This window comes from Arachis ipaensis, chromosome B1, assembly GCF_059453495.1.
Source record: "Arachis ipaensis isolate K30076 ecotype BB chromosome B1, ASM5945349v1, whole genome shotgun sequence".
NCBI classification, from domain to species: domain Eukaryota; kingdom Viridiplantae; phylum Streptophyta; class Magnoliopsida; order Fabales; family Fabaceae; genus Arachis; species Arachis ipaensis.
In genome coordinates this window covers 113,618,973-113,643,110 of record NC_142436.1, presented here as the reverse complement: position 1 = coordinate 113,643,110, position 24,138 = coordinate 113,618,973, and the positions used below count along the sequence as shown (strand labels likewise).

Below are 24,138 nucleotides of genomic sequence, written 5' to 3'. Positions count from 1 at the left end.
ATTCTTGTGGAAGCAGATCCAGAACCTGAAAGGACTCTGAAGAGAAAATTAAGAGAAGCTAAAATACAACAATCCAGAGATAACCTTTCAGAAATTTTCGAACAGGCAGAGGAGATGGCAGCTGAAAATAATAATAATGCAAGGAAGATGCTTGGTGACTTTACTACACCTAATTCCAATTTACATGGAAGAAGCATCTCCATTCCTGCCATTGGAGCAAACAACTTTGAGCTGAAACCTCAATTAGTTTCTCTGATGCAGCAGAACTGCAAGTTTCATGGACTTCCATCTGAAGATCCTTTTCAGTTCTTAACTGAATTCTTGCAGATATGTGATACTGTTAAGACTAATGGAATAGATCCTGAAGTCTACAGGCTCATGCTTTTCCCTTTTGCTGTAAGAGACAGAGCTAGATTATGGTTGGATTCTCAACCTAAAGACAGCCTGAACTCTTGGGATAAGCTGGTCACGGCTTTCTTAGCCAAGTACTTTCCTCCTCAAAAGCTGAGCAAGCTTAGAGCTGATGTTCAAACCTTCAGACAGAAAGAAGGTGAATCCCTCTATGAAGCTTGGGAAAGATACAAACAGTTGACCAAAAAGTGTCCTTCTGACATGCTTTCAGAATGGACCATCCTGGATATATTCTATGATGGTTTATCTGAGCTATCAAAGATGTCACTGGACACCTCTGCAGGTGGATCCATTCACCTAAAGAAAACGCCTGCAGAAGCTCAAGAACTCATTGACATGGTTGCTAATAACCAGTTCATGTACACTTCTGAAAGGAATCCTGTGAGTAATGGGACGCCTATGAAGAAGGGAGTTCTTGAAGTTGATACTCTGAATGCCATATTGGCTCAGAACAAAATATTGACTCAGCAAGTCAATATGATTTCTCAGAGTCTGCATGGAATGCAAGCTGCATCCAACAGTACTCAAGAGGCATCTTCTGAAGAAGAAGCCTATGATCCTGAGAACCCTGCAATAGCAGAGGTAAATTACTTAGGTGAACCTTATGGAAACACCTATAACTCAACATGGAGAAATCATCCAAATTTCTCATGGAAGGATCAGAAGCCTCAACAAGGCTTTAACAATGGTGGAAGAAACAGGTTTAGCAATAACAAACCTTTTCCATCATCAACTCAGCAACAGACAGAGAACTCTGAACAAAATGCTTCTAATTTAGCAAATCTAGTCTCTGATCTATCTAAGGCCACTGTAAGTTTCATGAATGAAACAAGGTCTTCCATTAGAAATCTGGAAACACAAGTGGGCCAGCTGAGTAAAAGGATCACTGAAATCCCTCCTAGTACTCTCCCAAGCAATACAGAAGAGAACCCAAAAGGAGAGTGCAAGGCCATTGACATAAGTGCCATGGCCGAACCTGAGAGGAGAGGAGAGGACGTGAATCCCAAGGAGGAAGACCTCCTGGGACGTCCAGTGATCAACAAGGAGCTTCCCTCTGGGGAATCAAAGGACTCTGAGGCTCATCTAGAGACTATAGAGATCCCATTGAACCTCCTTATGCCCTTCATGAGCTCTGATGAGTATTCCTCTTTTGAACAGAATGAGGATGTCACTGAAGAGCAAACTGCCAAGTTTCTTGGTGCAATCATGAAGCTGAATGCCAAATTATTTGGCATTGATGCTTGGGAAGTTGAACCTCCCCTGTTCATCAATGAACTAAGTGATCTGGATCAACTGACATTGCCTCAGAAGAGACAGGATCCTAGAAAGTTCATAATCCCTTGTACCATAGGTACCATGATCTTTAAGGCTCTGTGTGACCTTGGTTCAGGAATAAACCTCATGCCCCTCTCTATAATGGAGAAACTGGGAATCTATGAGGTGCAAGCTGCTAAAATCTCATTAGAGATGGCAGACAGCTCTAGCAAACAGGCTTATGGACAAGTAGAGGACGTGTTAGTAAAGGTTGAAGGCCTTTACATCCCTGCTGATTTCATAGTCCTGGATACTGGAAAGGAAGAGGATGAATCCATCATCCTAGGAAGACCTTTCCTGGCCACAGCAAGAGTTGTGATTGATGTTGACAGAGGTGAAATATTCCTTCAATGGAATGAGAAGTCCTTTGTGTTTAAAACTCAAGGATCTCCCTTTGCAACCATGGAGAGGAAGCAGAAAAAGCTTCTCTCCAAGCAGAGTCAACCAGAGCCCCCACAGTCAAACTCTAAGTTTGGTGTTGGGAGGCCACAACCAAACTCTAAGTTTGGTGTTGAACTCCCATATCCAAACTCTAAGTTTGGTGTTGGAGAGTCTCAACAAAGCTCTGCACATCTGTGAGGCTCCATGAGAGCCCACTGTCAAGCTATTGACATTAAAGAAGTGCTTGTTGGGAGGCAACCCAATGTTTATTTATCTAACCCTATCATTCTTGTTTTTCATGTTTTCTTAGGTTCATGATCATGTGGAGTCACAAAATAAATATAAAAATTGAAAACGGAATCAAAAACAGCAGAAGAAAAATCACACCCTGGAGGAGCATCTGTCTGGCGTTCAAACGCCAGAACAGGGCATAGTTCTGGCGCTGAACGCCCAGAATGGGAGCATCCTGGCGCTGAACGCCCAGAACAAGCATGGTTCTGGCATTCAACGCCAGAAATGGCAGCAAATGGGCGTTGAACGCCCAAAATAGGCACCAACCTGGCGCTGAACGCCCAGAGTTGTGTGCAAGGGCATTTTGCATGCCTAAATTGGTGCAGGGATGTAAATGCCTTGACACCTCAAGATCTGTGGACCTCACAGGATCACTTCAGGATCTGTGGACCCCATAGGATCCCCACCTTACCTCCTCATAATCCTAGTTTTTTTTCTTACCACATCTTCTTCTTCATCTATTCCTTCTTCTTTTGCTCGAGGGCGAGCAACATTCTAAGTTTGGTGTGGTAAAACAATTATGTAAAGGATCTATAGCTGAGTGGTAGAACATGTGGCTGCAAATCAAGAGATCCCTGAGATACCTCAATGGATACATTTTCTTCCACACAATTATTGGAAGCAACTAAGGGTGGAACATCAAGAGCACTCCATCATCCTTCATGAAATCAGAGAAGATCTAAAAGCAATGAAGGAGGAGCAGCAAAGACAAGGAAGAGACATAGAAGAGCTCAAGGACATCACTAAGGTGGACTCATTCCTTGTTCTTACTTTCTCTGTTTTTCGTTTTCTATATTATGTGCTTATCTGTGTTTGTGTCTTCATTACATGATCATTAGTAGTTAGTAACTTTGTCTTAAAGATATGAATGTCCTATGAATCCATCACCTCTCTTAAATGAAAAATGTTTTAATTCAAAAGAACAAGAAGTACATGAGTTTCGAATTTATCCTTGAACTTAGCTTAATTATATTGATGTGGTGACAATGCTTCTTGTTTTCTGAATGTATGCTTGAACAGTGCATATGTCTTTTGAAGTTGTTGTTTAAGAATGTTAAATATGTTGGCTCTTGAAAGAATGATGACTAGGAGACATGTTATTTGATAATCTGAAAAATCATAAAAATGATTCTTGAAGCAAGAAAAAGCAGCAAAAAACAAAGCTTGCAGAAAAAAAAAAAATAGGCAAAAAAAAAAAATAGAAAGAAAAAGAAAAAAAGTAAGCAGAAAAAGCCAATAACCCTTAAAACCAAAAGGCAAGGGCAATAAAAAGGATCCCAAGGCTTTGAGCATCAGTGGATAGGAGGGCCTAAAGGAATAAAATCCTGGTCTAAGCGGCTAAACCAAGCTGTCCCTAACCATGTGCTTTTGGCGTGTAGGTGTCAAGTGAAAACTTGAGACTGAGCGGTTAAAGTCAAGGTCCAAAGCAAAAAAAGAGTGTGCTTAAGAACCCTGGACACCTCTAATTGGGGACTTTAGCAAAGCTGAGTCACAATCTGAAAAGGTTCACCCAATTATGTGTCTGTGGCATTTATGTATCCGGTGGTAATACTGGAAAACAAAGTGCTTAGGGCCACGGCCAAGACTCATAAAGAAGCTGTGTTCAAGAATCATCATACTGAACTAGGAAAGTCAATAACACTATTCGAAATCTGAAGTCCCTATAGATGCCAATCATTCTAAACTTCAATGGATAAAGTGAGATGCCAAAACTATTCAAGAGGCAAAAAGCTATAAGTCCCGCTCATATGATTGAAGCTATGTTTCATTGATAGTTTGGAATTTATAGTATATTCTCTTCTTTTTATCCTATTTGATTTTCAGTTGCTTGGGGACAAGCAACAATTTTAGTTTGGTGTTGTGATGAGCGGATAATTTATACGCTTTTTGACATTGTTTTTAGTATGTTTTTAGTAGAATCTAGTTACTTTTAGGGATGTTTTCATTAGTTTTTATGTTAAATTCACATTTCTGGACTTTACTATGAGTTTGTGTGTTTTTCTGTGATTTCAGGTATTTTCTGGCTGAAATTGAGGGACTTGAGCAGAAATCAGATTCAGAGGATGAAAAAGGACTGCTGATGCTGTTGGATTCTGACCTCCCTGCACTCAAAGTGGATTTTCTAGAGCTACGGAACTCGAAATGGCGCGCTTCCAATTGCGTTGGAAAGTAGACATCCAGGGCTTTCCCGCAATATATAATAGTCCATACTTTGGCCAAGAATTGACGACGTAAACTGGCGTTCAACGCCAGCCTTCTGCCCAAATCTGGCGTCCAGCGCCAGAAAAGGATCCAAAACCAGAGTTGAACGCCCAAACTGGCACAGAAACTGGCGTTCAACTCCACAAATGGCCTCTGCACGTGCAACACTCAGGCTCAGCCCAAACACACACCAAGTGGGCCCAGGAAGTGGATTTATGCATCAATTACTTACTCATGTAAACCCTAGTAGCTAGTTTATTATAAATAGGACCTCTTACTATTGTATTAGGCATCTTTGGATGCCTGGTTCTTAGATCAGAGGGGCTGGCCTCTCGGCCATGCCTGGACCTTCACTTATGTATTTTCATACGGTAGAGTTTCTACACTCCATAGATTAAGGTGTGGAGCTCTGCTGTTCCTCAAAGATTAATGCAAAGTACTACTGTTTTCTATTCAATTCTTCTTATTTCGCTTCTAAGATATCCATTCGCACCCAAGAACGTGATGAATGTTATGATTATGTGTGACGCTCATCACCATCTCCCCTACGAACGCGTGCCTGACAAACACTTCTGTTCTACATGAATTAAGCTAGAATGAGTATCTCTTAGATCTCCTAACCAAAATCTTCGTGGCGTAAGCTAGAATGATGGCGGCATTCAAGAGAATCCGGAAGGTCTAAACCTTGTCTGTGGTATTCTGAGTAGGATTCAATGATTGAATGACTGTGACGAGCTTCAAACTCGCGATTGTTGGGCGTTAGTGACAGACGCAAAAGGAGGGTGAATCCTATTCCAGCATGATCGGGAACCGACAGATGAATAGCCGTGCTGTGACAGGGTGCGTGAGCATATTATTCACTGAGAGGAGGGGATGTAGCCACTGACAACGGTGATGCCCTTGCATAAAGCCAGCCATGGAAAGGAGTAAGACTGATTGGATGAAGATAGCAGGAAAGCAGAGGTTCAGAGGAACGAAAGCATCTCCATTCGCTTATCTGAAATTCCTACCAATGCATTACATAAGTATTTCTATCCCTATTTTATTAATTAATATTCGAAAACCACATAACTGTTTTATATCCGCCTGACTGAGATTTACAAGGTGACCATAGCTTGCTTCATACCAACAATCTCCGTGGGATTCGACCCTTACTCACGTAAGGTATTACTTGGACGACCCAGTGCACTTGCTGGTTAGTTGAACGGAGTTGTGTCCACACATAGAGCCACAATGAGGATTCAATACAATTATATATTGTTAATCTCACACAAGTACAAAGAACATGGAACACAATTTCGTGCACCAATTAGCCCCCCTCCTTTCAAGTAAGGCGTGGTCCCCCCTTTACTACCAACCCCCCTAACTTTGCACCAAATCAAGCCAAATTTGGTCCCCACCAAATCCAGGATTCCCTTTCCTTTTTCAGCTTTTCCTGCTTTCCTTGACCGTGACCCCACCCCCTTCCCAACACTACAGAACCTGACCCCTAGCCCCCCTTCCCAAGACATACATGTGACCACACCACCCTCCCTTCCCCAATAACCCGTGACTCCCTTCCTGAACCCCAACTACCCCCAGCCACGCGCCTATATAAAGCTCCCAACCCTTAACATTCTCTTCCACAACACATGATACACACCCCTGTCCTAATCTCGTTCTATACCTTCTTCAAGTTTCAAAACCTTCCCATCATAACACAGGCCAGCCCCTTCCTTCTTCCTTCTACAAGTCCCCTCTATCTCCATACCGCTCTTTCCCTTTAAACATACTCCCAATCCCAACCTCTCGAACACTCCCACCCTTCGACCGTACCCCCTTTCTCTTTTCCCCATCTTTGTCCTTGCCCCCTTCACTCCATCTTCTTTTTCTTTTCTGTTATATTTCAAAAAAAAAAGAAAAGACAAGAAAACTTTTAGCATTGATTATTTTTATTTTATGTCTTATTACTTTTTTATTTCAATTTCTTTTTTTTATTTTTTTCTCCCCCGTTGTATTTCTTTAATTTGCTCAGGGATGAGCAAATATTTTAAGTTTAGTGTTGTCGCTCTGCTTTCTATTTTTCTTTTTGTTTTCTGTAATGGCACCCAAGACTACAACACCTTTAAAGAAAAGGAAAGGAAAAGAGCTAGCCACCAGTTCTCATGACACGCACAGATTCAGATCCAAGCTTTATGAAGAGCATTTTTTTTGAGTATACTATAAAAAGGGCTGTGATTCCAGAGGTGAGCTTTGCACTGAAATCGGATGAATATCCAGAAATTCAATTTCAGATTGATAAAAGAGGGTGGCAATTTCTTTGCAACCCGCACACTGAGGTAGGGCAACTGATGGTCCAAGAATTTTATGGAAATCTCTGGGTCACATACAAGGATGTAGAGGGGGTCAATGAGAAGAATTTTCAGAGCTATGTAAGAGAAAAAGTCATTGACTTCAGCCCAAGACGCATCCGGTAGATCCTCCATCTGCCAGGTCCTGATCATATGTCTGACTGTTACAGTGAGAGGATGCATAGGAAGTAAAAATTGGATCTAGTTATCCAAGAGCTATGCATTCTGGGTTCTCAATGGAGGACAGGCACTAAGGAAAGGCCGAACCATTTAAAGAGCAATGAGCTAGTCCTCTTAGCTAGAGCATGGTTGGATTTCATCCGAAGGTCCATCATGCATACTAGCAACCGGTCCGAATGCACTGTGGACCAGGCTGTCATGATTTACAGCATCATGAAGGGAGAAGTAGTAGAGGTAGAGGATATTATCCAAGAGCAGATATATGAGATTGCCTCCAGCCCATATAAGAATGGTAAGTGATGAGCGGATATTTTATACGCTTTTTGGGGATAATTTCATATAGTTTAGAGTATGTTTTAGTTAGTTTTTAGTCTATTTCTAGTAGTTTTTAGGAAAAATTCATATTTCTGGACTTTACTATGAGTTGTGTGTTTTTCTGTAATTTCAGGTATTTTTCTGGCTGAAATTGAAGGAGCTGAGCAAAAATCTGATTCAGGCTGAAAAAGGACTGCTAATGCTGTTGGATTCTGACCTCCCTGCACTCAAATTGGATTTTCTGGAGCTACAGAATTCGAAATGGCATGCTTCCAATTGCATTGGAAAGTAGACATCCAGGGCTTTCCAGCAATATATAATAGTCTATACTTTGCACAAGGATAGACGACGTAAACTGGCGTTCAACGCCAGTTCTCTGCCCAATTCTGGCGTCCAGCGCCAGAAAAGGATCAAAAACTGGAGTTGAACGCCCAAACTGGCATAAAAACTGGGGTTCAACTCCACAAATGGCCTCTGCACGTGACTCACTTAAATCTCAGCCCCAGCACACACCAAGTGGGCCCCAGAAGTGGACCTCTGCATCATCCATCATAGTCCACTCATATTTTGTAACCCTAGGCTACTAGTTTAGTATTTAAACAACTTTTAGAGACTTATTTTGTATCTCATGACATTTCAGATCTAAACTTTGTATTCTCTGACGGCATGAGTCTCTAAACCTCATTGTTGGGGGTGAGGAGCTCTGCTGTGTCTCGATGAATTAATGCAAGTATTTCTGTTTTCCATTCAAACACGCTTGTTCCTATCTAAGATGTTCATTCGCGCTTAACTGTGATGGAGGTGATGATCTGTGACATTCATCACCTTCCTCAAACCATGAACGTGTGCCTGACAACCACCTCCGTTCTATATCCGATTGAATGAGTATCTCTTAGATCCGTGGTATAAGCTAGAACTGATGGCGGCATTCATGAGAATCCGGAAAGTCTAAACCTTGTCTGTGGTATTTCGAGTAGGATTCAAGGATTGAATGACTGTGACGAGCTTCAAACTCCTGAAGGCTGGGCGTTAGTGACAGACGCAAAAGGATAGTAAATCCTATTCCAACCGGATCGAGAACCAACCGGTGATTAGCCGTGCTGTGACAGAGCGCGTGAGCGTAGTTTTCACTGGAAGGATGGAAGGTAGCTATTGACAACGGTGATCCACCAACACACAGCTTGCCATAGGGGGACGTGCATGCGTGAACAAGAAGACAGAGGAAAGCAGAGATTCAGAAGACAAAGCATCTCCAAAACTCCAACATATTCTCCATTACTGCACAACAAGTAACTTTCAATTTATGCTCTACTGGTTATTCACAATTCAATTGATAAACATAATTGACTTCCTGACTAAGATTTACAAGATAACCATAGATTGCTTCAAACCAACAATCTCCGTGGGATTCGACCCTTACTCACGTAAGGTATTACTTGGACGACCCAGTGCACTTGCTGGTTAGTGGTACGAGTTGTGAAAAGTGTAATTCAGTAAGCTCGGATTTCCACATCTGATTTACCGCCTGTGTGAAGCAGCAGGGGTAAGGGTGGAGAATGATGTCCCTATTTCTGTTGAAAAACCAATTACAAAGAAGAGAATGGAGACTCACAGGGAACAACGGAGGGTGCATAAGGAAGAGCAGGCTGAAGAAGAAGATTAGCAGGATCAGCCACCATGGCCTTAGGGACAGGTTAACCCTCCTCCGGAATATTGGTAGTAGCTCACCTATTCTATTGGAAGATGAGGGTCACGAACGATAGCCGCTGGCAGCGGTACACTCCGTCTGTGGAGGAGATGATTGCGATACAGGACAGCCGTTGGGCGCATCTCTGTACCACCCTTGACAAGATGAGAGCTACTCAGGAATTCCAGTGGCAGGAGATCTCTCAGCTGAGACATGATTACAGCCACCTGAGAGGGCCATATGGAGCACAGCCTGAGGAGAGAGATCCCCACCAGGCTGATTGAGGTGGTCTAGTTCCTATTACCTTCTATAGTAGTTTGCCATTACTTTGATATATTCCTGTTTTCTACTATTTTGTTTTGTTTACTACATGATCCTTGTTTATTTAAACTCCTAGGTTCTAGTTTAGTTCTGTTATTTTCAAAATTTCTGTTTGTTGCTTTAATTCTAGAAGGTGTCTCATGTATTGCTCATTGAGCTTGAAATCAAAAAGAAAGAAGAAAAAGGAGATGTAATGCATGAGAAATTGAGTTTATTTTTTTAAAAGTAGTCTCATTTAATCAAATGTGGCGGTGTTCTCTGTGATTCTGAATGCATGACATAAACCGTGCATGTTTGAATTTGAATCAAGAAATGTTGACGTATAAGGAAAAAGAATTTAGAGAACTATTATAAATTTTCTGAAATTAGTGACAGTTAATCCTTGAAGCAAAAGAAACAGCAAAGAAAAAAAAAGAGGATATAAAAGCAAGGTCCAAAGCTCTGAGCATAAATGACTAGGGAGGTCAGACATGATTAAAGGCTCAAAGAGTTGTTTCCCTAGTCATATGTTTGTGGTGTTCTTGTGTCAAGTAATGCTTGAGACAGAACATTTAGAGTCGAGATCAATTGCATTTAACAGAGTATGCAAAAGGCTTTGAGCACCACTGTCTAGGAGTAGCTGAAAGAGAAATTAGAATTTCAAGAGAGTTCCCCAGTTAAGTGCTTGTGGTGTTCTTGTGTCAATTAACCCTTGAGATAGAACATTTAAAGTCACGGCTAGGCTCCAAGTGCAAAGCACCAGTTAATTGAGAATTTAAGGATATCTGCTGTGTTCAAGGATTAAACTGAAGTATAAAGATCAGAGAATTCATAACATGATCCAGATTCTAATTCCGAATGACATTGACGGTCCTCTGATTCAAAGGAGAGTGTGATGCCAAAACTGTTCAGAATTGCAATAGATAAATCCCTTTTTAGAAGAGACATGAGCATAACTGAACTCTCACTTCACATGCAAATTCACATCTTAACCTTGTATTAGTTTTGGTTACTTGAGGACAAGTAACAATTCAAGTTTGGTGTTGTGATGCGTGAGCATCTTCCCTATCTTTTCCTAGTGAATTTGCATTCAATTTGTTGAGTTTAAACAAGAATTAATTATATTTTGGCTACTATGGATGCTACTTTGAGTCGTGTGCAATTCTGTTTATTTTAGGTAGCATTCGGCTGGATTTGATGGAGTTTCCGTAGAAAAAGAGAAGAAGGCGAATGATGCTGTCAATCCTGACCTCTCTGCACTCAAACCTGAATATCTCGAGCTACAGAAGTCCAATTAACGTGATTTCCATGGCGTTGGAAAGGTGACTTCCAGAGCTTTCCAATGATATATAATAGTCCATACTTCTTTTCCACCAATCCAGCAAGGGTGATGCACGAAAAACTTGTCTCTCAAAAAATCTCCCTTCGGCAAGTGTACCGAAGTTGTCGTCAAGTAAAAACTCACAATAGAGTGAGGTCGAATCCCACAGGGATTGATTGATCAAGCAACTTTAATTAGAAGAATGTTCTAGTTGAGTGAATCCAGAATTTGGGTTGAGAGTTGCAGAAAATAAAATGGCAGGAATGTAAATAACAGAAAAGTAAATGCTAGAATTAAAGGACTGGAAGTAAATGACTGAAAATAAAATGCAGAATTGTAAATGGGAATGGGAGAATTGCTCATAAAAGTAAATAGCAGAATTTAAAGAGAATGGGTAAGATCAGAGATGGGGAGTTCATTGGGCTTAGAAGATGTTGCAATTCTCCGGATCAAGTTTATTTTCATCTCTTCCTCAATCAACGCACTCATTGATCTCCTTGGCAATCTTAAGTGATTGAATTACAATTTCTTGCAATTCAATCTCTTAAATCTTGATCAATAGCCAATTCCTTGGTCAATTGCTCATGAGAAGAGATGAAGTATGGTCACTGATTATACCACATGCATTTCCCAAATCAAGTATTGAGAGGGTTATAGTCACATACCCATCCAAACCCAATTTGGTCCAGCATGAGAAAGCATTTCTAGCTTGATCTCTTCATTCCTCTTTCAAGGTTCAAAAGAGATCCAAGTTTGAATAGCTTCTCTTCCAAGATAACTACTCAATTGGATGAAGATCGAAAGCTTTCAAGTAAAATCAAGAGGAAAGATAGAAGAAGAATAATAAAAATTAGTATTGATCCATCAAATTACAACAGAGCTCCCTAACCCAATGAAAGGGGTTTAGTTGTTCATAGCTCTTGAAAATGAAAACAAAGATGGAGAATACATCATAAAACTAGAAATTGAAAAGAAAGTAAATACAGAGAGTAGTTCTCTTTTTCCCCAGCCTTCCAGAATTCCTTCTCAATTCAAAGCTACTCCTATATATACTACTCTTCTCAGCTTCTAGTGTGATTCTTCAAGTCTTGGGCCTTTGGATCTTGAGTTTGAAGCAGTTCCTTTCTTTATTTGGGCTTGGCTTTACTTGCAGAGAGAAAGTGCGAAGTGGGCGGAGACTTTAGTTCAGGACGTTAGGGGTGTTAATATTTAGTGAGAATATAAGTTCGAGAACGTTAGTGACACTTAACATTGTCACTAACGTTCCATTGCACCCCTTTGCCTCACGTTAAAACCCACGTTAACTAGGTTAACGTGGCTTTTAACGTTGCCTTGTGAACCTTCGAGAACGTTAGTGACACTCAACATTATCACTAACGTTCCAGTGTGCCCCTTTTTGCTTCACGTTAAAGCCCACGTTAACTAGGTTAACGTGGCTTCTAACATGGCCTTTGCCATCCTTCGAGAACGTTAGTGACATTCAACATTGTCACTAACGTTCCTATGTGCCCCTAGGTCTCACGTTAGAGTCCATGTTAACTAGGTTAACGTGGCTTCTAACGTGGCCATCCTTAGCCATCCCAACGTTAGTGACAATGTTGAGTGTGTCACTAACGTTGTCAACAACTCTTAATCCTTTACGTTAGTTCCCACATTAACCAAGTTAACGTGGGAGTTAACGTGGTACTTTGCATCATAGGCCAACGTTAGTGACAATGTTGAGTGTCACTAACGTTGGCTTCTCTTCCCTCCTTAACGTTAGAGGCCACGTTAACTAGGTTAACTTGGCTTCTAACGTGGCCACTTATGAGTAATTGCCAACGTTAGTGACAATGTTAAGTGTCACTAACGTTGGCTCAACTTCTCTTCTCCACATTAGAGTTCACGTTAACTTAGTTAACGTGACTCTCTAACGTGGGCATTGATGGCTTTTTTTGAGAGTGTTTATTGGCAATCACTTTTCTCATTAACCTTGCAAGTTACCTCCCTTTTTCTTGCTTCCTTTTGGTCCTTAAATCAAGCAATAAAGTGCATCAAAGCTCTAGTCCAAGTCATGAGTAATGCAACATAATATTTGTCACTAAACTTATGCAAAATCCTCATGAAATTATGTAAAATGCACAATGTATGCTTGAATCAAGGCATAGGTGAATATCTACCCAAAACTAGCTTATTTCCTAAAGAAATGCATGAAACTATCCTAAAAATAGTAAAGAAAAGGTCAGTGAAACTGGCCAAGATGCCCTGGCATCACAACACCAAACTTAAAGCTTGCTTGTCCCTAAGCAAGTACTGGAATAAGAGAATGATGAATGGAATGTCCAGAGGAATGAGTCATTCTTGTGGAAGTCATGTTACTGATTTTATGGTGGTTTCATGCATAGCAACTTAGGTTCATTCCATTACTAGCTTTCAGACCTTTATCATGTCCTAAAACACCCACTTTGTTTATATCTCATGAGACTTTTATTCATTGATCCTTTTATTGTTATTTCAAGGGTTGTTTGTGTTATTTAGGCTAAGTGCTCTGTAAGGGGACAACTCTTTAAGATAAGTTTTCAGCCAACACTCCCGAACCAGTTGGTTCAAGGTGCTAGGTGTTGAGACACCCCTAAGGACTTACTCCCTCAAGCCTATCCCCCATACATACACACCACAGGCATATAGTTTGTTTATTTTCTTTTCTTGAGACCTTGGTGTCCAGTACCTCTTTGGGTTACTAAATGCTCTGTAGTGAAGGTTACTCTTGATAGTGGACTTTCAGCTGATAATCCCGAGTTAGTTAACCCAAGTTACCAGGTGATAAGGCGCCCCTAAGAGCTTATTCATCCAAGTAGATACCTCACACAGGAGCACCACAGACACTTGCCTCAAGATTAAAACCATTGATGCCTAGCCTTATTGCTTACTCTTTTTCTTTTGTTTTTCACTTCCATTGTTCTTTCCCTTTTCTCTTCTTAGGATCTTGTTATTAACTTAGTCTCATGAGTGTATCCAAAGCAAAGGATTCAGGCCATATAATTGTCATCCCAGCCTTGTGGTTGAACCAACTTAGCTAACTTATGACTACCCCAAAGATTCATGAATGCACTTCCACAATATGAACTCTACTCTGGTCTTTAAAAAAAAATAATCATTCTCTTCTTCAATTTGATTTAAAATGGACAAGCTTACAAGTAAATAAGGGAATGATGCATTGACATTTAAACCAGAAATCATGGACCTATTCAGAAGGAAATCTTAAAAGACAGAATTTTAAAAAGTTTAAACATAACATGGAAGCAGGTTCTATTTCATACAAGATCTTCCTTATTTAAAGCATAGAAAACGATGGACTAAAAAGAACTCCACCACCTTTCATTCATGTGGATGTCCATGCTCCCATCCTTGTTTGTCCTCATTGTGTCTCTCTTGAGTGCTTGTACCTCCACTTCCCTTGCCTTTTCCAAGAAGCTTCCTCCAGAAACCACTATCTTCCATCTTCTTCTTGAGTGTCTCCTTTTGCTGTTTCACTTTCCTCTCTTCTTGTTCTACAAATTCTTTTTGGACCTCATCATATGTAGGGATGGCATAGTGTAGCTGATGCATATTACTGGTCATGTAGTTCAACTCGGCTTGAGTGTTTACATAGAACTCCTCCCTATGTAGTTGCCTTCCTTCATTGAGTACACTGAACTCATTGAAAGTTTTCATTTGGGCTATCTGCCGCTGGTTGAGTTCTTGCAAGTGCTTCTCTTGAATCTCTTGCCTCTCATTCACTTGGTTGATGGCTTGAGTGAGCTGGGAGTATTGTTCCTGCTGCTGCTCCATTTGTTGTTTTTATCATGCTTCCTGTTGGCTCAGCCGGTTCAGTATTTGCTCTTGTCCCTCCATATGTCTCTGTCCCAAATCTTCAATTGCTCTTAGAAGGTGAGTCATATTCAAGTTGGCTGGGTCATGATGCTCTTCTTGATGATATTCCTCTTGATGAGCTTCTTCCTGGACCCTTTGCCTTCCTATATGTGGCCTTCTTAGTTGCTGAGCCGGTGTGGTATAGACCATTCGCTCGAGTGTGACTGGCCTCCCTGGGTTCACCCAGTCTGGGCTGCTGTCCTCAAATGTTACCTTGACCTTGTTGCACAAGCGGAGAATGGTGCTGGGGTACCAAAGTCTGGCACCTGAGTCAGCTTTCTCAGCTGACTCTTGAATCCCTTCTGCAATGAGCTCATGCACTTTGATTTCCCCACCTTGTACTAAGCATTATACCATAGTGGCTCGATTGATGTTAACCTCTGAATTATTGGCAGCTGGTAGGATGGACCTCCTTACAAGCTCAAACCACCCTTTGGCTTCAGGGTGAAGGTCCCCTCTTTTTATGAATTTTGGTCTCCCATCTGAGTACCTCTCCCAGTCAGCGGCTATGACACAGATATCTGATGCTATCTCTGAGAGCTCATCCTTATCGGGGCTTCTACTTATCCTTGCCTGATAACTCTCTTCATCAAAATGAGGTGATTTCAAGTGAAGAGCTCTTGTTATGGCACTTGGGATGAAGTCCACCTCCCTTCCTCTCACATAGCTTTTGAAGGTTGGGGCTTTGGTCTTATCCTCTTTAACTGCATTTGCATAGAATTCTTTGATGAGGTTTCCATTGATCTTCCCCTCTGGACTGGTGAGCAATTGCCACCCCCTCTGTTCGATTTTTCTCCAAATCTGTGGTGATTCATTGGCATTGAATTGGAAGATTAACTCTGGCAATATCTTTCTGGCCCTTATCCACTCAAATTCATGCTCATGAAAGGCAGTCTTGAATCTCTTGTCATCAAAAGGAGCACTCACCATAGGTTCCTTCCTCTTTTGCCTCTTTGAGCTTGATGATGCCATGACTTGAGTTGTTGTTTGAGGGGGGTTTGTGGCTTCTGGTAGATGAAGAGTGGGTTGGTTAAAGCAATGTGTGATGAAGGGTTTAGTGTGCCAATAGAAGTGTGGAGAGTGGGGATTTGAATGTGAGGAGTGAGCATGCACTAAGGTTCACTTATATAAGAAAATCATGAGTGAACGAAGGGTGTGGATTGCATGAATGTTTACTAGGTGGACGGATGGGGTTGTTTATGAAGGAAAGACAAGGATCATCACTTAATGAGAGTGATTGGTTCGGTCTTCAAGGGTCTTCTTTCTCCAATGTTGCATGGCAACGTTTTCCCATACGTTCCCTCTTGAGACATGTGTGTAGTGCTCTTCATTAAGTGGCGAAATCTCCCCCATTTAATTGTCCAATCAATCCCTTTTCATGCTTCTTTTCCTTTCCTATAAAGATTTGAAATAAGGAAATTATTATCATAAAAAAAATTAAACTCTACGGCTAGAATAAAATGAAAGAAAAGATTTGATTGTTTATTTATGAATTCCAACTCACTAACTAACTAACTATTGGTGGGTCCTTATATGCATTTTGGTGGCACCATGGGGTGACACCAAACTTAGTTTGAAGCAATGTGATAAAAAGTTTTGTTCAAAGCTCCCAAGACTAGCATGCATCTTGGTTTGCTTTGAACACCAAACTTGTTCTTCACTATATACTGCATGATAAAGATTTCACCAACTGTTTGTCAAGTTTGGGTTGAAATTCATAAACATTGATTTATTCATTATTTTAAAAACATATAAACCATGGGTTGCCTCCCATGAAGCGCTTCTTTAGCGTCACTAGCTTGACGTTTTCCCTTCGTCAGGGTGGTTGGTAGTGCTTAAAGTCCTCTCCTCTTGCTGTGGACTTGTATCCATTGGTTGGATCAATGATCTCCACATGTTCCAGGGAAAGAACTCTGTTGATAGTGAAGACCTTAGGTAACTGAGATGGTACAGTAGGGAGATTAGGGGGAATATCTGGAAAGTAAGCTGAGACAACTCTATCCCCTGGAGAGAAATCTTTCGTAGGGATCTTTTTGTTCCTCCATCTCCTTGGTACCTTCTTCTTTATTTCTTTTGAGGTTGCCTTCCCCTTGGTGACCTCTTTTCTCCAAGGAGTTGTGATGCTGTCTTCACCTGCCTCTAGAGGTTTGGGTTCCTCCAACTTTTCTTTGAGCTGTGGCAATTGCTGTTTTCCTTGTTTATCAATTGAGGGGGTTTCAGAATGAACTGGCTGTGCTTTAGTGCTTGTTTCCTCCTTCAGTGTCTCCTTATCGTTTGTGCTTAGTTCCTTGTCCTCTTGATCTGTTTCTTGTGAGAGTTTGAAGACATTGAAGTTGAGTCGTTCATCATGGATTCTCAATATTAGCTCCCCTTTCTCTACATCGATAAGTGCTCTGGCTGTAACTAGGAATGGTCTTCCCAATATGATTGGGTGAGTGTGACTCTCTTCCATGTCTAGAATGACAAAGTCTGTTGGGAGAAAGTACTTTCCAACCTTTAGCAACACATTTTCCACCACTCCTATTGCTTGCTTTTGAGTTTTGTCAGCCAGTCTGATGATTACATCTGTGGACATTATCTCATTAATCTGCAGCCTCTTCACCAGGGATAAAGGCAGTAAGTTGATGTTGGCCCCCAAATCACATAGTGCTCTATCGAACATAGTTTCACCTATGGCACAAGGGATGTGAAAACTCCCTGGGTCTCTTCTTTTCATAGGCAGCTCAGGTTGAATAAGGGCACTACATTCCTTGTTCATCACTATAGTCTGGCCTCCTTTGAGTGAGCTTTTCTTGGGAAGAAGTTCCTTCATATACTTGATGAATGCAGGCATTTGTTGAATTGCCTTGATGAATGGTATGTTTACATGTAGAGATGCAAACAAGTCTAGGAACCTTGAGTATATTCTCTTTCCCACAGCACCATTGAGCAGTTGAGGGAAGGGAGCATAGAGCTTCAGCAACTCTTGTTGTGAGATTTCTGGTTCTTTGTGCTCTCTATCCTCCTCCTTTGTTGAGTTGTCTTCAGGTTGTTTACACATTTTGCCTTGCTTGTCTTCAATCTCTTGATCACTTGTAGTGACCATTTTGCAATCTTCCCATCTTACTTTCTTTGCTTCTCCCTTGGGGTTTTTCTCCGTGTCACTTGGGAAGCTATCAGTAGGTTTGGGAATCTTCTCAGCGAAATATCTCACCTGGAATTCCAGCTTCCTAATGGTCTCTCCATGGTTCTTAATATTGGCTCGCACCTCCTCTTTGAACACCTTATTTTCTTGAATCTCTTGGCATATTCCTTCAAGTAAGGCTTCAATCTTAGAGAGCTTGTCATCAATTGATGAGTGATTCGGAGCAGATGTGCTGTTTTGGTTTTGATAAGTGTGTGAAGAAGTGTTGTTGTGGGGGTGTTGAGATGTCCTCTGGGTGAATTGCTGGTGAGCTGCATTGTTGTTGGAGTTGTAACGTCTCTGGTCTTGGTTTTGATCTTGCTCACTTCCCCACCCAAAGTTTGGGTGGTTTCTCCATCCAGGGTTGTAAGTCTTGGAGTATGGATCATAGTTTTTCCTTGGTGAATTCCCAATGTAGTTGGCTTGCTCCTGACTCCCCTCTGCTTCTTCATTCACTCCTTCTTGGATTGTTGATGAAGATGAGATTGCTGCTACTTGGTTCCTCTCCATCTTCTTGGTGAGGTCAGCCAGCTGCTGGGTAATGAGCTTGTTTTGGGCCAACAGAGCATCTACATTGTTTAGCTCCATCATTCCTCTTGTGTTCCCTCTTTCGGAAGCATAGAAGTAGTCGTTTTCTGCTACTGTTTCAATAACATCTATGGCTTTCTCAATGGTTTTCTTCTCGTTCAAGGATCCTCCAGATGAATAGTCCACGGCCTTCTTTGACTCATAAGAGAGCCCTTCATAGAAAATGTGCAGCTGGACCCATTCGTTGAACATGTCAGGTGGACACCTCCTTATTAAGTCCTTGAACCTCTCCCATGCTTCGTACAGAGTCTCACCATCTTGTTGCCTGAAAGTTTGAACCTCAGCTCTCAGCCTATTGATTCGTTGAGGAGGGTAAAATCTTGCTAAGAATTTGTTCACCACATCCTCCCAAGTTGTCAAGCTCTCCCTTGGGAAAGATTCCAGCCACTTGGCTGTTTTGTCCCTGAGTGAGAAAGGAAATAAGAGCAGTCTATAGGCGTCAGGATGGACACCATTAGATTTCATTGTGTCACATATTCTCAGGAAGGTGGTCAAATGTTGATTGGGGTCTTCTTGAACACCTCCTCCAAACGAACAGTTGTTCTGAACAAGGGTGATGAGCTGTGGTTTAAGTTCAAAGTTGTTGGCATGGATTGTTGGCTTTTGGATGCTACTTCCACAATTGCCTGGGTTTGGATTAATGTAAGAGCCCAAAACTCTTCTATCCTCCCCAGCATGATTTGCTCCACCTCCTCTGCCATGGTTGTGAGTCTCTTCTTCATGATGATTTTCCATGTTTTCTTCCATGTTTGGTTCAAAGTATTCCTCAAAGTGTTCCTCCTCTTCTTCAGCACCAACTACACGTTTTTTTTTTACCTCCCTCCTTAGTCTAAGGAAGGTTCTCTCAGGTTCAGAATCAAAGGAAGTTGAAGCCCCGCTTCTTCTCCCTGTCATACAACCAATAAGTACAAGCAAGGAAAATAGGTGCAGACAGTATTTGTGTCAGAATTGCTGTTAGTTGTGGGTGATGCAATATATCAAACAGTTAGTGGGTTAGCAAACAGAATTGAAAATAACAAAGAAAAACAAAAGAGTAGAGGGGGAAGGGAAGAAGTTTAACTAAAACAAAAAGTAAATCTCTCAAACAGAAAAATAAAATTCACAAAATAAAATGCTCAATCTAGTGATCTTCCAATCTAATCATTGTTGATGCACAATCAATCCCCAGCAACGGCGCCATAAACTTGATGCACGAAAAACTTGTCTCTCAACAAATCTCCCTTCGGCAAGTGTACCGAAGTTGTCGTCAAGTAAAAACTCACAATAGAGTGAGGTCGAATCCCACAGGGATTGATTGATCAAGCAACTTTAATTAGAAGAATGTTCTAGTTGAGCGAATCCAGAATTTGGGTTGAGAGTTGCAGAAAATAAAATGGCGGGAATGTAAATAACAGAAAAGTAAATGCTAGAATTAAAGGATTGGAAGTAAATGACTGAAAATAAAATGCAGAATTGTAAATGGGAATGGGGGAATTGCTCATAAAAGTAAATAGCAGAATTTAAAGAGAATGGGTAAGATCAGAGATGGGGAGTTCATTGGGCTTAGGAGATGTTGCAATTCTCCGGATCAAGTTCATTTTCATCTCTTCCTCAATCAATGCACTCATTGATCTCCTTGGCAATCTTAAGTGATTGAATTACAATTTCTTGCAATTCAATCTCTCAAATCTTGATCAATAGCCAATTCCTTGGTCAATTTCTCATGAGAAGAGATGAAGTATGCTCACTGATAATACCACATGCATTTCCCAAATCAAGTATTGAGAGGGTTATAGTCACATACCCATCCAAACCCAATTTGGTCCAGCATGAGAAAGCATTTCTAGCTTGATCTCTTCATTCCTCTTTCAAGGTTCAAAAGAGATCCAAGTTTGAATAGCTTCTCTTCCAAGATAACTACTCAATTGGATGAAGATCGAAAGTTTTCAAGTAAAATCAAGAGGAAAGATAGAAGAAGAATAATGAAAATTAGTATTGATCCATCAAATTACAACAGAGCTTCCTAACCCAATGAAAGGGGTTTAGTTGTTCATAGCTCTTGAAAATAAAAACAAAGATGGAGAATACATCATAAAACTAGAAATTGCAAAGAAAGTAAATACAGAGAGTAGTTCTCTTTTTCTCCAGCCTTCCAGAATTCCTTCTCAATTCAAAGCTACTCCTATATATACTACTCTTCTCAGCTTCTAGTGTGATTCTTCAAGTCTTGGGCCTTTGGATCTATAGTTTGAAGCAGTTCCTTTCTTTATTTGGGCTTGGCTTTACTTGCAGAGAGAAACTGCGAAGTGGGCGGAGACTTTAGTTCAGGACGATAGGGGTGTTAATATTTAGTGAGAATATAAGTTCGAGAACGTTAGTGACACTTAACATTGTCACTAACGTTCCAATACACCCCTTTGCCTCACGTTAAAACCCACCTTAACTAGGTTAACGTGGCTTTTAACGTTGCCTTGTGAACCTTCGAGAACGTTAGTGACACTCAACATTATCACTAACGTTCCAGTGTGCCCCTTTTTGCTTCACGTTAAAGCGCACATTAACTAGGTTAACGTGGCTTCTAACGTGGCCTTTGCCATCCTTCGAGAATGTTAGTGACATTCAACATTGTCACTAACGTTCCTATGTGCCCCTAGGTCTCACGTTAGAGTCCACATTAACTAGGTTAACGTGGCTTCTAATGTGGCCATCCTTAGCCATCCCAATGTTAGTTACAATGTTGAGTGTCACTAACGTTGGCTCATCTTTCATTCCTCATCGTTAGCTTCCACGTTAACCAAGTTAACGTGGAAGTTAACGTGACTCTTGGGGGTTGTGTGGTTGCTTCAACGTTAGTGACAATGTTGAGTGTCACTAACGTTGTCGATAACTCTTCATCCCTTACGTTAGTTCCCACGTTAACCAAGTTAACGTGGGAGTTAACGTGGTACTTTGCATCATAGGCCAACGTTAGTGACAATGTTGAGTGTCACTAACGTTGGCTTCTCTTCCCCCCTTAACGTTAGAGGCCACGTTAACTAGGTTAACGTGGCTTCTAACGTGGCCACTTATGAGTAATTGCCAACGTTAGTGACAATGTTAAGTGTCACTAACGTTGGCTCAACTTCTCTTCTCCACGTTAGAGTTCACGTTAACTTAGTTAACGTGACTTCTAACGTGGGCATTGATGGCTTTTTTTGAGAGTGTTTATTGGCAATCACTTTTCTCATTAACCTTGCAAGTTACCTCCCTTTTTCTTGCTTCCTTTTGGTCCTAAAATCAAGCAATAAAGTGCATCAAAGCTCTCGTCCAAGTCATGAGTAATGCAACATAATATTTGTCACTAAACTTATGCAAAATCCTCATGAAATTATGTAAAATGCGCAATGTATGCTTGAATCAAGGCATAGGTGAATATCTACCCAAAATTAGCTTATTTCCTAAAGAAATGCATGAAACTATCCTAAAAACAGTAAAGAAAAGGTCAGTGAAACTGGCCAAGATGCCCTGGCATCAAAGGGTGGCGCCTAACTTGAGATTTCTCAAGTTAGGCGCCAAGACAAGCCATCCACATCAATCCAATGTAGCCAAGGCTGTGTCTAACTTGAGATTTCTCAAGTTAGGCACAAAGATGAAGGAAAAGCGCCCAAGGAGTCTGGCTAGGCTGCGCCTAACTTGAGAATTCTCAAGTTAGGCACAAGGCATAACCATAACACGCAAGTGATACTCATTCACTTCAAGTAAGGCGTATGAATTCTTCAAGTAAGGCGCAGCATCATTCAAGTGAACTCCAAACCATGCGGCCATGCTCAAGTTAGGCGCAAGGTATCCTTGAGTTAGGCGCAACACATGAGCTTGGATAGCCATTCCTCACTGCATCCCTCAAGTAAGGCGCAACTCCATGCCAAGTTAGGCGTGCATTCCTACGAAGCTAGTTGTCCCCATTCATCAATTGAAGATTCACGAAGATTATATTTTAATTCTGATTAAACTTTATTTTATTAAAAAATAGAAAAAGATATTATTTAATTTTTAAAAAATATATTTTACATTAATTAGGATTAGATATAAAAAGGAAAAAATCAGCTCTTCGGGCTCTTCTCTTCTCTCCTACCTCATTCCGCACTTTACAGGTTTTCAATCCTAGTTTTCTCTCTGAACCATGAGCAACTAAACCTCCACTGTTAAGGTTAGGAGCTCTGTCTATTGTATGGATTGATACTATTATTTTTCGATTTTAATTCATGTACTGATTTATATTCAAGAATTATTTTCGTTCTTTATCTTATGAATTTGGGTGGAACGGAAGTATGACCCTTTTTCTAATTGAGTTCTTGTATAACTTGGAAAAGCTCTTTACTTGAACAACAGCTTGAAAAATATTCTCCTAAATTTCTAATTATCTTGACTTAACGGGATACGTGACATATAATCCTCTTATATTTGGGTAATTAGGATTTCTGTGGCATATAAACTAGAATTGAACTTCACCCTTTAATTGGAATTAAGTGACCAAGGAATTAGTAGTTGATGAATGTTAGAGGAGACTAAAAAGGTCTAAGGAATTAGGGTTTAGTCACATATAGTTTGCCATGAATTAAATCTTGCATGATTAAAATAGTTAGTAAGAAAAGTCAATCCGAAAAACAGATAACTCTGAAGCCTTAACTGTTTCTCCATATATTATTCTCCTCAATATACTGCTTGCTGTTTTAATTTCTGAATTACTGTTTAATGCTTTTGAATACCAAAACACTCTTTTCTATTTGTCTAACTAAGTAAATTAATCAACCATTGTTGCTTAGTCTATCAATCCTCGTGGGATCGACCCTCATTCACTTGAGGTACTACTTGGTACGACCCGGTGCACTTTTCGGGTAGTTTGTGGATTTAAATTCCGCACAAAATATGCAAAGCACCTTGGGTTGCTGACATTGTAAATTACAAGGCTATAAGGTTCATCCCCAAGGAGTATAGTAAACGGAAAGTTCAAAAACTCATAATTGATGCTAAGTACTACTTGTGGGATGAACCATATCTTTTTAAAAGATGCTCGTATGGAATAATCTGCCACTGTGTGTCCGAGGAAGAAACACAACAAATTCTCTTGCACTCTCATGGATTGGAGTATGGAGGTCATTTTAGGGGTGAGCGAATAGCAACCAAGGTCCTTCAGAGTGGTTTCTACTGGCCAAAGCTCTTCAAGGATTCTTGAGAGTTTGTCCCTAACTGTAACAAGTGTCAACGGGATAGAAACCTCCCTCATAATCACGAAATGCCCCAACAAGGGATTCTGGAGATTAAGTTGTTTGATGTATGGGGGATAGACTTTATGGCAGTGGACTATGTATCTAAATGTGTTGAGGCAATCGTGTCACCCACTAATGATACCCGAGTGGTTATGAAATTCCTTCAGAAATACATCTTTAGCAGATTTGGTGTCCCACAGACATTGATTAGTGACGGAGACATTCATTTCTGTAATAGACAACTCGATGCCATTTTGCACAGATATGGTGTTCATCACAGAGTGGCCACACCCTACCATCCACAAACAAGTGGACAAGATGAGGTATCCAATTGGGAACTCAAAAGAATACTAGAGAGAACTGTGAGCACTTCCAGGAAAGACTGGACAAAGAAGCTGGATGATGCTCTTTGGGCATATAGAATAGCTTTCAAGACCCTTATTAGAATGTCAAATTACCAGCTGGTATATGGCAAGGCATGTAATTTACTAGTGAAACTAGAACACAAGGCGTACTGGGATAAATGGTTCCTCAATTTT

The 24,138-nt window shown here is 40.8% G+C and overlaps 2 non-coding genes across 2 annotated transcripts; one reads left to right on the top strand and one right to left on the bottom strand.

Annotated features, from left to right (window-relative positions):
• Positions 1 to 510: 510 nt before the first annotated feature.
• Positions 511 to 618, bottom strand: LOC148577984 (small nucleolar RNA R71). Its single transcript, XR_015903297.1, has one exon. It is a non-coding gene; the product is annotated as a small nucleolar RNA R71 (small nucleolar RNA).
• A 17,946-nt stretch (positions 619 to 18,564) lies between these two features.
• On the top strand, positions 18,565 to 18,668 carry LOC148577983 (small nucleolar RNA R71). The gene has a single exon (XR_015904549.1). It is a non-coding gene; the product is annotated as a small nucleolar RNA R71 (small nucleolar RNA).
• Positions 18,669 to 24,138: the final 5,470 nt, after the last annotated feature.